The sequence below is a fragment of the Lacerta agilis genome, chromosome 5 (genome assembly GCF_009819535.1).
Source record: "Lacerta agilis isolate rLacAgi1 chromosome 5, rLacAgi1.pri, whole genome shotgun sequence".
In the NCBI taxonomy this organism is placed as follows: domain Eukaryota; kingdom Metazoa; phylum Chordata; class Lepidosauria; order Squamata; family Lacertidae; genus Lacerta; species Lacerta agilis.
Window position 1 is genome coordinate 53,831,698 of NC_046316.1, and position 10,653 is coordinate 53,842,350.

The following is a 10,653-nucleotide window of genomic DNA, read 5'->3' on the forward strand; positions in this document are numbered from 1 at the left end:
GTGATCTACCCATTGTTATTGACAGGCAAAGTTGTTAAGCTTTATTGGGGGGGCAAAGCTTTTTCTGGGGGGGGGAGATCTACTGCGATCTACCAAAAATGTCTGGTGATCTACCAGAGACATCCAGTGATCTACTGGTAGATCACGAGATCATGATCTACTTGTTGGACATGCCTGCACTAGAGCGATCTAGGGGGTGAAGTGCTAGGCTGGTCCCACTTCAGCCATTAATTCATAGATGGACCATGGGCAAGCTGCTGTCGCTAATGCCACACCCCCACCATACATTTAATGCCACACCCCCGCCACACATGGCTCCCCCCAAAGAATCCTGGGAATTGTAGCTTACCCCTTACAGAGCTGCAACACCCTTAACAAACTACAGCTCCCTGGATTATTGGGGGAGAATCCATGTGCTTTAAATGTATGGTGTCATATGACTCATTTCCCCCCCTGGCAAATTGTGTCTTTTTAAACAGGATTGCTGTGAAGATGAACAAGACAAGGAATTTGATGGGCTACCTTTGGTATATAGTGATCTGATACTCTGAATACATACTTAATTATAGTAATCAGTTCCTTAAGATTAGCCGCCAGCTGGTAAAAAAACACAATGGTCAGGTCTACTGTTTTCTATGGGTCTGCTCCAGTTTTACATCTGGTGCTTGTAACTGTTCAGATGGATGCGTATTTATGAATAAATGCATGTGAGTCTGTGTGCATGCCTGTGCCGTTATGAAAATTATCGGAGCAAACCGCCTGTTATTATTTAGTGTAATTTACTCGTCTCCCATTGGATTCTTTCATCCATGCACAAGGAAGCCATGTGGAACTAAACCAAATAGAGGATTACACAACTTCAGCAGGCAGTGGAAAGTGAGGAGGTGGTTGAGTGAGGCCAAGCCCTGCAATGAGCTGGGGAAAAGGGGGGGTGACAAACTCAGTGATGTGCTTGTATTTAAAATGCTGATGATGGATGAGTGTCATCCTGCAGCAGAGGGAGAGAGGGAAGAAGAACGGAGAAGGGAGCAAATCCAAACACAGAGGCTGTGCTAGAGCTGCGTTTGACATCTGCACTGATCCTCATCTGTCTGTGATGATTCATTGAGAGAAGATAGAGTTTAACCTGACAGTATGCAGAGGAGGTACAATTTTCGAGGAGGAAGAAGCAAAATGAAGTTCTTTCTGTTTTCAAGGCAAGCAATCTGAGGTCGGTTCAGGAGTAGAATATGGAGCTTACGAAACTGCAGCTAAATCCAGACGAAACAGAGGAACTGTGAGTCAAGAACGCTGCTGATCTAGGTGAGGTGGTTCATCCTGGATGAGGTTGCACTGCTCTTCAGGTAGGTGGTATTTAGCTCCAGAGTATTCAATGATCCATCACTTTCTCCAGATGCCCAGATGGCCACAGTTGCTAGGAGGAGTGCTTTTTACAAGCTTTGGCTTACCTGGAGAAAGTGGACTTGGCTTCAGCCATTCATGCTTCGGTTACTTTCAGACTGGATGCAGTGGAGACTGGTCCATTGCCCCACCAGTCTCGGCCTGCCTCCAGCTGCCACCTGCCTGCCATCTTACTTGCATCCAGTCCAAAGTGTGCCACTGGCTGTCAGCTTCCTTCTGCTTCATGTCAGTATTGCCCTTGTACTACTCAACAGGGAGGAGGATGGAGACAAAAGTAGAATTAGCTGGCTCTTCCTCCACTTACTGTTGGCCTCTCTGACCTCTGCCCTGCCAGCCACCACTTGACAGCAGGGACCCCTTCTGAACCACAATAAGACACCTTTTTCAGTTGAGTCAGGTGCTAAGCATTTGTTAAGGCTTCCGCAACATCTTTGCAAGGGAGGAGGATGGGGAGCAAACGACAACGGTCCCTGTGACCTGATTGGCTAGGGTCCCATGATTCACTAGCAGCCCTGCCAGGTCCACTGACCACCAGTCACTACTGTTGGGGACTACTTATTCCACTGGTCTGCCCAGAAATGAAGATCAATGTCAGAAGCCTTGCTCTAAGTGCAAGTAGATTTGGTGAGGGAGCACAAGAAACAGGGGCTTCTCTGTGTTGGTGATGCCATTCCAGAACACCCTTGGTCTTTGCTAGAAACTGAAGAAACTTTAGAAACTTTTATCTCAGCAGGCTTTTCATGTATAACATCGAGTTTCGTTGTTGCTAGTTTTACTGCAGGGTTGTTGTTGTTGTTTTAATTCTTGCTACTACTAGGTTTGCAATTTGCTTCGTTTTAAAGTGTTGGTTGTATTTTGTTATTGGTTTTAGAAACTGCTTATTGTGGTTGCATATTTGTTGATCATAATTAAAATTGTAAAAATAATAATAATAATAATAATAATAATAATAATAACAACAACAACAACAACAACAACAACAACAACAACAACAACAACCCAATCATGATTTTTATTTTTTATTTCTTACTCCTCCCCAAAGATAACTTCAATAAAATCAGACAATGTGCCCTCTCCTGTTTTAGAATACACATCACCCACAAATCACTCCCAGTCAATGGTCTGCCTTTCCATTTTGGCTCACGTGTCATAGCGGAATGTCAGGCTGGTGGCTGCATTGTTCTGCCAGTACAGGGGAGACAAGAGCACATTTCTCCATGTAGTGGAAAGGCTTATTCATTTTGGCTTGTAGCTTGCTTCCTCTTGATAGCATGGAAAGAACCCAATTCCTACATAGTCAACATCTCAGCAATGATTGGCTATTAAAGAGGTTCCTCCTGGACTGGATGCCCTGGTTAGTGATCCCCAAACTTTGTGCCCCCAAAAGGGGCAAAGATGTGCCATGGGGGAGGGGAGGGAATAGCCTATGATTATTTCCCCCCATGAAATATTTTTATTGGTTTTTCAACAAATAACAGATAATAAACTCAAGAAGGTATGGAGGCACTGAGTATGGCCAGGTACATACACAATGATAGCAGCAGCAACCTGGTGTTCAAAAGCACAAATATCCCCTCCTTCCTTGTTTGGAGGCCAATGAAGTTTCTAAATTTTGTTCCTATTGCTAAGAAAAGGGTACCCTACCACATCAAACCTGCCATGTTTAGCAGACCCCTTGATTACTTACTCTCCCATGGTGCTCCAACTTTCAAAGGTTATCTGGTCCAACTCTCTGCCAATGCCAGACATATGCTGCTACAAATGGCCATCCAGCAGGGTTGCCAACTTGCCAACATTAAATAAAATATTGGGGGAGGGGACAACAAGAAAGCCCTACCCCACATAATTGATCACGAGATGCAGCACATGCACACCATTTGAATAATATAGTAATACAATAATAATTCATTATTTATACCCTGCCCATCTGGCTGGGTTTCCCCAGCCATTCTGGGTGGCTTCCAACAAAATATTAAAATCAGGGGCGTCGCAGGGTGGGGGCGGGGGGGCGGGCCGCCCCTAGGTCAAGGGGAGGTGGGGTGACACTTTGGCCGGCCCCTCTCACCCCGCCCCGCCGAAAGGAAGCAGAACAGGCGCATGGAAGCGCTTGCTCTGCTTCTTTTTGCCCTTTCCTCCGCTTTTTTTCGACGGGGGGGCCCAACCAGCGAGGGGGGGTGTCAAACCTGTCACCCCTTCCTCGCTAGCCACCCCCCCCGCCGAAAAAAAAAACGCTGGGGGGGGGGGCGGGAAAAGGAAGCAGAACAGGCGCATTCAAGCGCTTGCTCTGCTTCTTTTTGCCCTTTCCGCCGCTTTTTTCGGCGGGGGGGGCCCCGACCAGCGAGGGGGGGGTGTCAAACCTGTCACCCCTTCCTCGCTAGCCACCACCCCCCGCCGAAAAAAAACGCTGGGGGGCGGGAAAAGGAAGCAGAACAGGCGCATTCAAGGGCTTGCTCTGCTTCTTTTTGCCCTTTCCTCCGCTTTTTTCCGGCGGGGGGGGGACCAGCGAGGAGGGGGTGTCACACTTGCCACCCCCTCCTAGCTGGCCACCACCCCCCACCGAAAAAAGCCTCGGAAAGGGGGAAATCCCCCCTTTCTGCATACACGTGCATCGTGACGTCATGATGTCGTCACGACGCACGTGTCGTGCCCCTCCCCCAGGGGGGTGCCTCTGCGCTGCTGCCGCCGCCCCCAGCAGCACTGAGGCTAGCTACGCCACTGATTAAAATACAATAGTCTGTCAAACATTAAAAGCTTCCCTAAACAGAGCTGCCTTCAGATGTCTTCTAAAAGTCTGGTAGTTGTTTTTCTCTTTGACACCTGGTGGGAGGGCATTCCACAGGGCAGGTGCCACTACTGAGAATCAACTTCAGGGGGGGTGGCCTCCTCAAATATTTTATTGGGGGTGCCTAAGGTACCTTGGCCCCTAGGAGTTGGCTCCTATGCCATCCAGCATCTGTTAAAAACCTCTAACACAGGAGTAGGGAACCTTTCCTTAACAGGATTGGTCTTGTGGGCCAAGTTTCTTACAATTTGAATTAGGCCCATACCCTCTGGTGCAACAGAGTCTCATGCATCGTCCATCCCCCCCCCCCCCGTCAATCAATACATCATAATCCCAAGGGAGACAGTAAAGACTCACCTGGGTTTCCTGACACACCTTGTGCTACAGATGAAAAATACAGGGGAGTCCCAGAGGCATCATCATGGCCCAGGTAGTGGTATGGCCCCATCTGTAAATCCAGGTGGACTGGAGAAAGCAAGTGCTACCCCAGACATTCTAATGAAGTTCCCCCATCATGTTCCTTATTGCAGAAAGTCTGACGTAAGGATGTAATTGACTCCCAACTTGAAATAGTGATGTTGTGGAATCACCCAAAGACTAAAGGCTGTTTGCCTGACTCCTTTGGTATCAACAGTAGGTTTCTTGTGTTCCTCTCCTGCAACATTCAGCTCAAATCTGTCATTCGGATGTTGGAAAATGTTGGCAGAAGGTTTAATTTCCATTACAAAATTTTCCAGTAGCTTAACATTAGTTATTCTGGCTTTTATAATATAACTGGGCTCAAAATCAGTGATGATAAGTGCATCAAAGAGGGCCAGAGACTGCAAATTTCTGACCATCACTAAACTACTGGCAGTGGAAAGTGTAGGCTATAATGTTTTAAATGCTTTACAGTCCCTTTTCTTAATGTTAATTGTTTTTATTTTATTTTATTAGATTTATATACTGCCCTTCATCAAAAGAACTCTGGGTGGTTCACAAGATAAAAAAACAAGACCAAAGCACAAATAAATAGCTAAAACACAGACAACAAAGCAATAACTCCCAATAATTTACTCCAATACAGATACTTTTCCTGGTTTACAAAAAAAAAGATGAAGGAACCTAGATTGTATATTCCAACAAGTTCATGTGGTTTAAATTGAGGGCCCCATTGATTGGAACTCATTTACTCACTGGATGATGAAAGAATTCTTCTTTTACCCCTTTCTGTGTAGACACTGAAGCATTGTTGATCCTCTTCTGAAACTGAAATCCTGCATGCATTTACTTGGGTGTGAGCATCACTGAATACTGTGGGTCATACCTCTGAGTAAACATTCCCATGTGAATCGCCACCCAAAAATGATACTACAGCAGCCCAGTTGCTGCCGTTCCTCATCCATGCCTGCAAAGTGGCATGGCACCTCATATAAACATCAAAATGAATCTCTGAGAGATTGTAGCGTGACCCCAGAGTCAACATAGCACCAGCCAAATTAACTTCCCCCCAGTTACAACAAAACCAGACCATTAAAACTAGATTTTGTTAACACATGAGTAAGGAACATTCTTGCCAGAGTCACTCTGCAGGTTATGCAAATTGTTTAAGAATTCAACTGGGAAGTGCCCAATCACTCAGAGATATGCATAAAAGATATGCTTTTATTTTAATTTTTATTCCCACACACTGGGTTGCACCCAACTAAATCGTTGCACACACAGAACAACTTCCACAAGTCCAATATAATGTCTCTTTCCCCCAAGCCCTGTTCTTCCCTCATATCTTCTCTGGAGGGTTCAGGGAAAACCCAGAAGTTCCATTGCACTCCAGGAAGTCATTCTACATGTGCAATGGTTGAGTATGAGCCACCATTTCATTTCATTTCATTTCCACCCTCTTACCTATCAGGGAACACAGCAGAAAACTCAAGCAAAGATCTATTGGGAAGACACGTCAACAATCAGGTCAATATTCTTTAGCATCTCTTGGTCATGCTTGTCCTCCATCCACTAATCCATGCTTGTAGCTCTTCACTGCATCTTCTCCAGTTTTCAAGATCTTGGGTATACGGTGGTCAACAGTGAGGCTGCAATGCTAAGCCCACTTACTAGGGCATAAGCTCCAGTGAACCTTGTGGGCAGTGTAGCGCAACTTACTTCCATGTAAACATGCATAAGTCTGCACTGGTAATATTCAGCAGTGATTTTGTTGACATAACATTGAGCAGGACATTAAAACCTACCATCCTGTTAACTCAGTAAATGTTCTTATCCAGGGGTCAGCAAACTTTTTCAGCAGGGGGTCGGTCCACTGTCCCTCAGACCTTGTGGGGGGCCAGACTATATTTTTTGGGGGGGAAATGAACGAATTCCTATACCCCACAAATAACACAGAGATGCATTTTAAATAAAAGCACACATTCTACTCATGTAAAAACACACTGATTCCTGGACCGTCCGCGGGCCTGATTTAGAAGGCGATTGGGCCGGATCTGGGCCCCGAGCCATGGTTTGCCTACCCATGTTCTTATCCAACATTAATATGATATTTGCCTTATTTTTTCTGCTCTGCTGAGGAGAAAGTTTTGCTTTAAATCTGAAACTGTTATAAAGAAACAGAGGACAGAAGACAACCCATTTACTCTGCACATCTAATATGACTGAACATTGGTCTGTATGCCCTGATCCCAGCAGATCTGAATGCATTTGCCAGACCAGGTCAATATTAGCCCCAGAAGGCATCCTGTGCCAAGGCGTTATGGGGAATGGTGTTGACAAGTCAACAGGTGACAGTCATCCAAGTCTTCACTAAGTCAGTCCTATGGCCCCAGCAACTCATTGCCTTTCCCACCTCTGATGGCAGCTGTTTTACAGTTCACAAAAACCCTCTGGAGCAATTGGAAGTGGCAGAAGGGAGAAGACTGTTTCCCATTTAAACTGCAGGGGGTAGTCAGGGAGGCAGAAGGTAATTTCCCAATCTGGAAGGTGTCCAGGATGCCAGGACTTCCACACATGAGATGTTTGATAGCTCAAGAGACAAACTTTCCCGCTGCACAGATCTCCTGCTGTGCTGCCACTCAGTTAGTAATAATCAGCAAGGCAGGCTAGGCTGGGACACTGCCGGCAAGGTAGCCCAGCCTTATTGCAGGGTGCAGATTAATAGGGCACAGAATGCCCTTCAGTTGTCACACCAGGGCATAGGGGCATTGCTCCTCTTATTTGAAAAGTGGGCAGATTGCAAACTCTTGCTCCCTATGGCACCCATTTCTTCTTTGAAGACATTGCTTCTTGCAGATGGGCTCGTGGAACCAAATAATTGCTAAGGATTTCCTAGAAATACCTGAAATACACATGGCTTCTGATTCTGTGCTTCTGCAGTCACAGAGAACAGAGGTAGCAATGCCACTTTGAAGACACAATTCATTGCACATTTTAAGAAAATATTTTCCCAAGATCTTCTAGATTCTTCTGGTTTTCGAGTTCCTTTCGAGACATCAAAAAACAATGGCTTTATTAGGTGTAATACTGAAGTGGATGAAGTGAATAATGTTTATATGTAGCGGATAGATGAAGAATAGGGAGTTCTTTAGCTTCTTAACTTTCTCTCTCTCTCTCTCCTCATTTCAGTCTGTCTCTCTTTTCACTTTCTCTCTTTTAATTCCTTGTCTATTCCTTTTTCTTTTTCTTTGTCTCTTCCTCTTTCTTTCTTTTCTCTTTCTCCTTTTTGCCTCTGGATTAATGTTTTAGTTTGGACCAAAAATATATATATTTGACAATAATCTTTGTATTTTTCTTTATAAACTCTAATAATTTTTTTTAAAAAAAGAAGAAGAGAGACATCAAAAAACAAGAGGGGAATTTATATTCCTAAAAGTTGTATTATTATTATTATTATTATTATTATTATTATTTCTTGTACCCGCTAGGAAGGGGGCATCGACTAGTTTATCAGAACTGTGACACCTGAATCACAGTTTCTCCCTTGCACCTGTCCATTTGTCTTGAGAATTTAGCCTGTCAGTACTGTACTTGAAGAAAGAAGCAACCATTCATGTTGTAGGTATGTGACATACACAGTGGGAGATCATTCTACTCAAATCTTTATCAAAATGCGAACTCATCTGCTGGAAGGCAACCTTGAGAAATGACTAACTGCAAGCAAAGGCACCTGTTTTGATGCATATAGTATGAATGTTTATTGGGTTCAACAGCAATGAGGACTGCACAACATAACTCTTCTGTCTGGGGGAAGATCTTGCCTTGTGGTGGGGTAGGAAAAATACTGTTCATGCTCAGATACCAAAAGAACTCTCCGTTGGTGCACTGGGGAAAGAACAGCACTTTTTTTGCAGGCCAGAACGAAAAAATGAAAGTTCCTGTTTGTTATCTGGAGTAAAGTTGTTGCAATCTAGAGCTTTGTGCTATACTTATGTTCTGCAAACATTTCCACCATACTGGACCTAAGACACAAAAACGCCCATCTTTATTTCAACCAAATCCAGCCACAGCACATCTCTAAGGGAAGTGGGTTCAATTGGCTCAAAGTAAGCTAAAATAAACATCACACATATTTATTATACAGTGTGTGACATCAAGTGTATGTAGAAAAGTACTAGGCTATCTGCTTTGCCAGTCAAAGCAGAAATTTTGTATTGCAATTCTAACCATCCAGCAACCATGAAGGTGCCAGCACACAGGTTAATCTTAGCTCACCCACTGGAACAATGTGCCATTTGTAAAACAGACCTGTGCAAAGATGTTTGGAGCAGAACAGTGGTGTCTGCTCTGCATAAAGATCTAAGGATTTTTGCCAAATGCTTTGGAACCTTTCTGAGTTACCTCTTTTGCAGAATGCCACCCATGCAAACACTGCCTGATCCCCTGTGCCCCTTAGGACTTGGACAATTTAAATGTGAATTCCTCTGTTTAGATTGTCAAGCAAACGTTTTCGACCAGTGTGTGTTGCTCCTGTTGTCTCTCTCCCTGGTATCCGCCTCCGTGGCTCGTAGCAATCCACTGCATCATCCCCTTGTCGAGCGCCAAGGCAGGGCAGGGGATAACGAGCAGCCAGAGTCATCTTGGTGCCCATCCATCATAGCTTGAGCTCTTTGTTCTGACAGCTGCATTTTGTCTCCTAATTTTAGAGCAACACTCCATCAGAAAACCAGGAGGAGAAAGGATCCTCAGCTTTTGATTGAAGAGGTAGGGCAAGAAGATGTATCCTCCAAACCACCTCAGGATACAGGACTGCTGGGAGTCAGCATCCTCCTAATTCCTATCAAGAGCTCTTGAGATGTCTCAGCATAGTCATGCTCCTGTGATCTTGTAGCTTGCCTTCCATCTCTGCCTGTTTTCTCAACTTATTAACACTCATGAATAAAAGCAGCTGTGCCTTTACACTTGATTGTTGTGATCAGTGAATTCCTCCCCACTCCTCTCTTGCTTTCAAAGGTATATTTAGTCTCAGCTGCATTTTTCATAATCCAACATAAGATTCACAGTGAGTTCTCTGGAAAAGGAGGACACCAGCTAATCTGAATGAAAGCAGACTGGATAAACATCTGTGGTGGATGGTTAGGCCTGGGGAGTCCTGCCAATCCAAAGGAATCAAATATAAGACCTTTCAGGTAAACTGTAGAAGCAAAGCAGGGTTAACCTGATCTGATCCTGGGTTTTTAGTTTTTGCTGAATAAGAGCAAATATCAATTTGAGTCACTTCGGGTATTCCATGGAATGATGTTTGCTCCAATTGAGCTTTAAAGAGTGAGTTTTCTCAGGGAAAGTTCTGAAGCAAAAAAAAAAAGGTGCTTGAACAAAGAGCTTTAAATTGTGGACTGTGCCTGGAAAGAGCAAAGGAAATGTAAGTGTGTGAGAGGCCATAATTAATACTATGTTTGGGGACCTGGTTGATATATCCTATTCTGAGCGTTGGTGTGTTGATTCTGAGAACATTATAAACAAAATGTCAAGGTTCATGGGGAAAGCCTGAAAATTTCATCTGTAGATCTGAGAGTTGCTTTCATGTATCTCTTGTTCATATGTTCCCCACCCCTCAAATTACAGCATGTCTGACTTCTGATCTTTTCCTCTTGACTTCCGCTTTTTTAATGGGTTCTGTATTCTGAACCCTCCTCAATTTTATTTTGACTCAGACTGACGACTTCTAACTATACTTCCACCATGGTCTAACATTCAAAGTGTTAATAAAACAGTCACAACCAGTGAATTTGACCAAGCAGAGGGAGGCAGGGGTGGAGAAATTAGCCATATAGGAAGGGATCAAATGGTCGAGCTGCAGGCATTCGTGTCGGATCCGATAACAGGCATAAGGCGTGAGAGAGGCTGCGAGCATGAGCCAATTCCCACAGAAACAAAGGGGAAGTGGGATTTTGCCACTTTCCCTGTGAAAAGTCACGTTTGCTGAGGGAAGTCATGAAACCGAAGCCTCAGATCAGGTTCTCAAACACTTTGCACAAGAAATAAAAGAG

General features: G+C 44.4%; 1 long non-coding RNA gene across 1 annotated transcript in view; it reads left to right on the forward strand.

The window, feature by feature from the left end:
• LOC117047073 overlaps window positions 1-9,567 on the forward strand; it is a 66,030-nt gene extending 56,463 nt beyond the window's left edge. Inside the window, exon 3 of the long non-coding RNA XR_004426660.1 lies at window positions 9,310-9,567. This is a non-coding gene — a long non-coding RNA (uncharacterized LOC117047073). The remainder of the gene's footprint in view (window positions 1-9,309) is intronic.
• The last annotated feature ends 1,086 nt before the right edge of the window (window positions 9,568-10,653 follow it).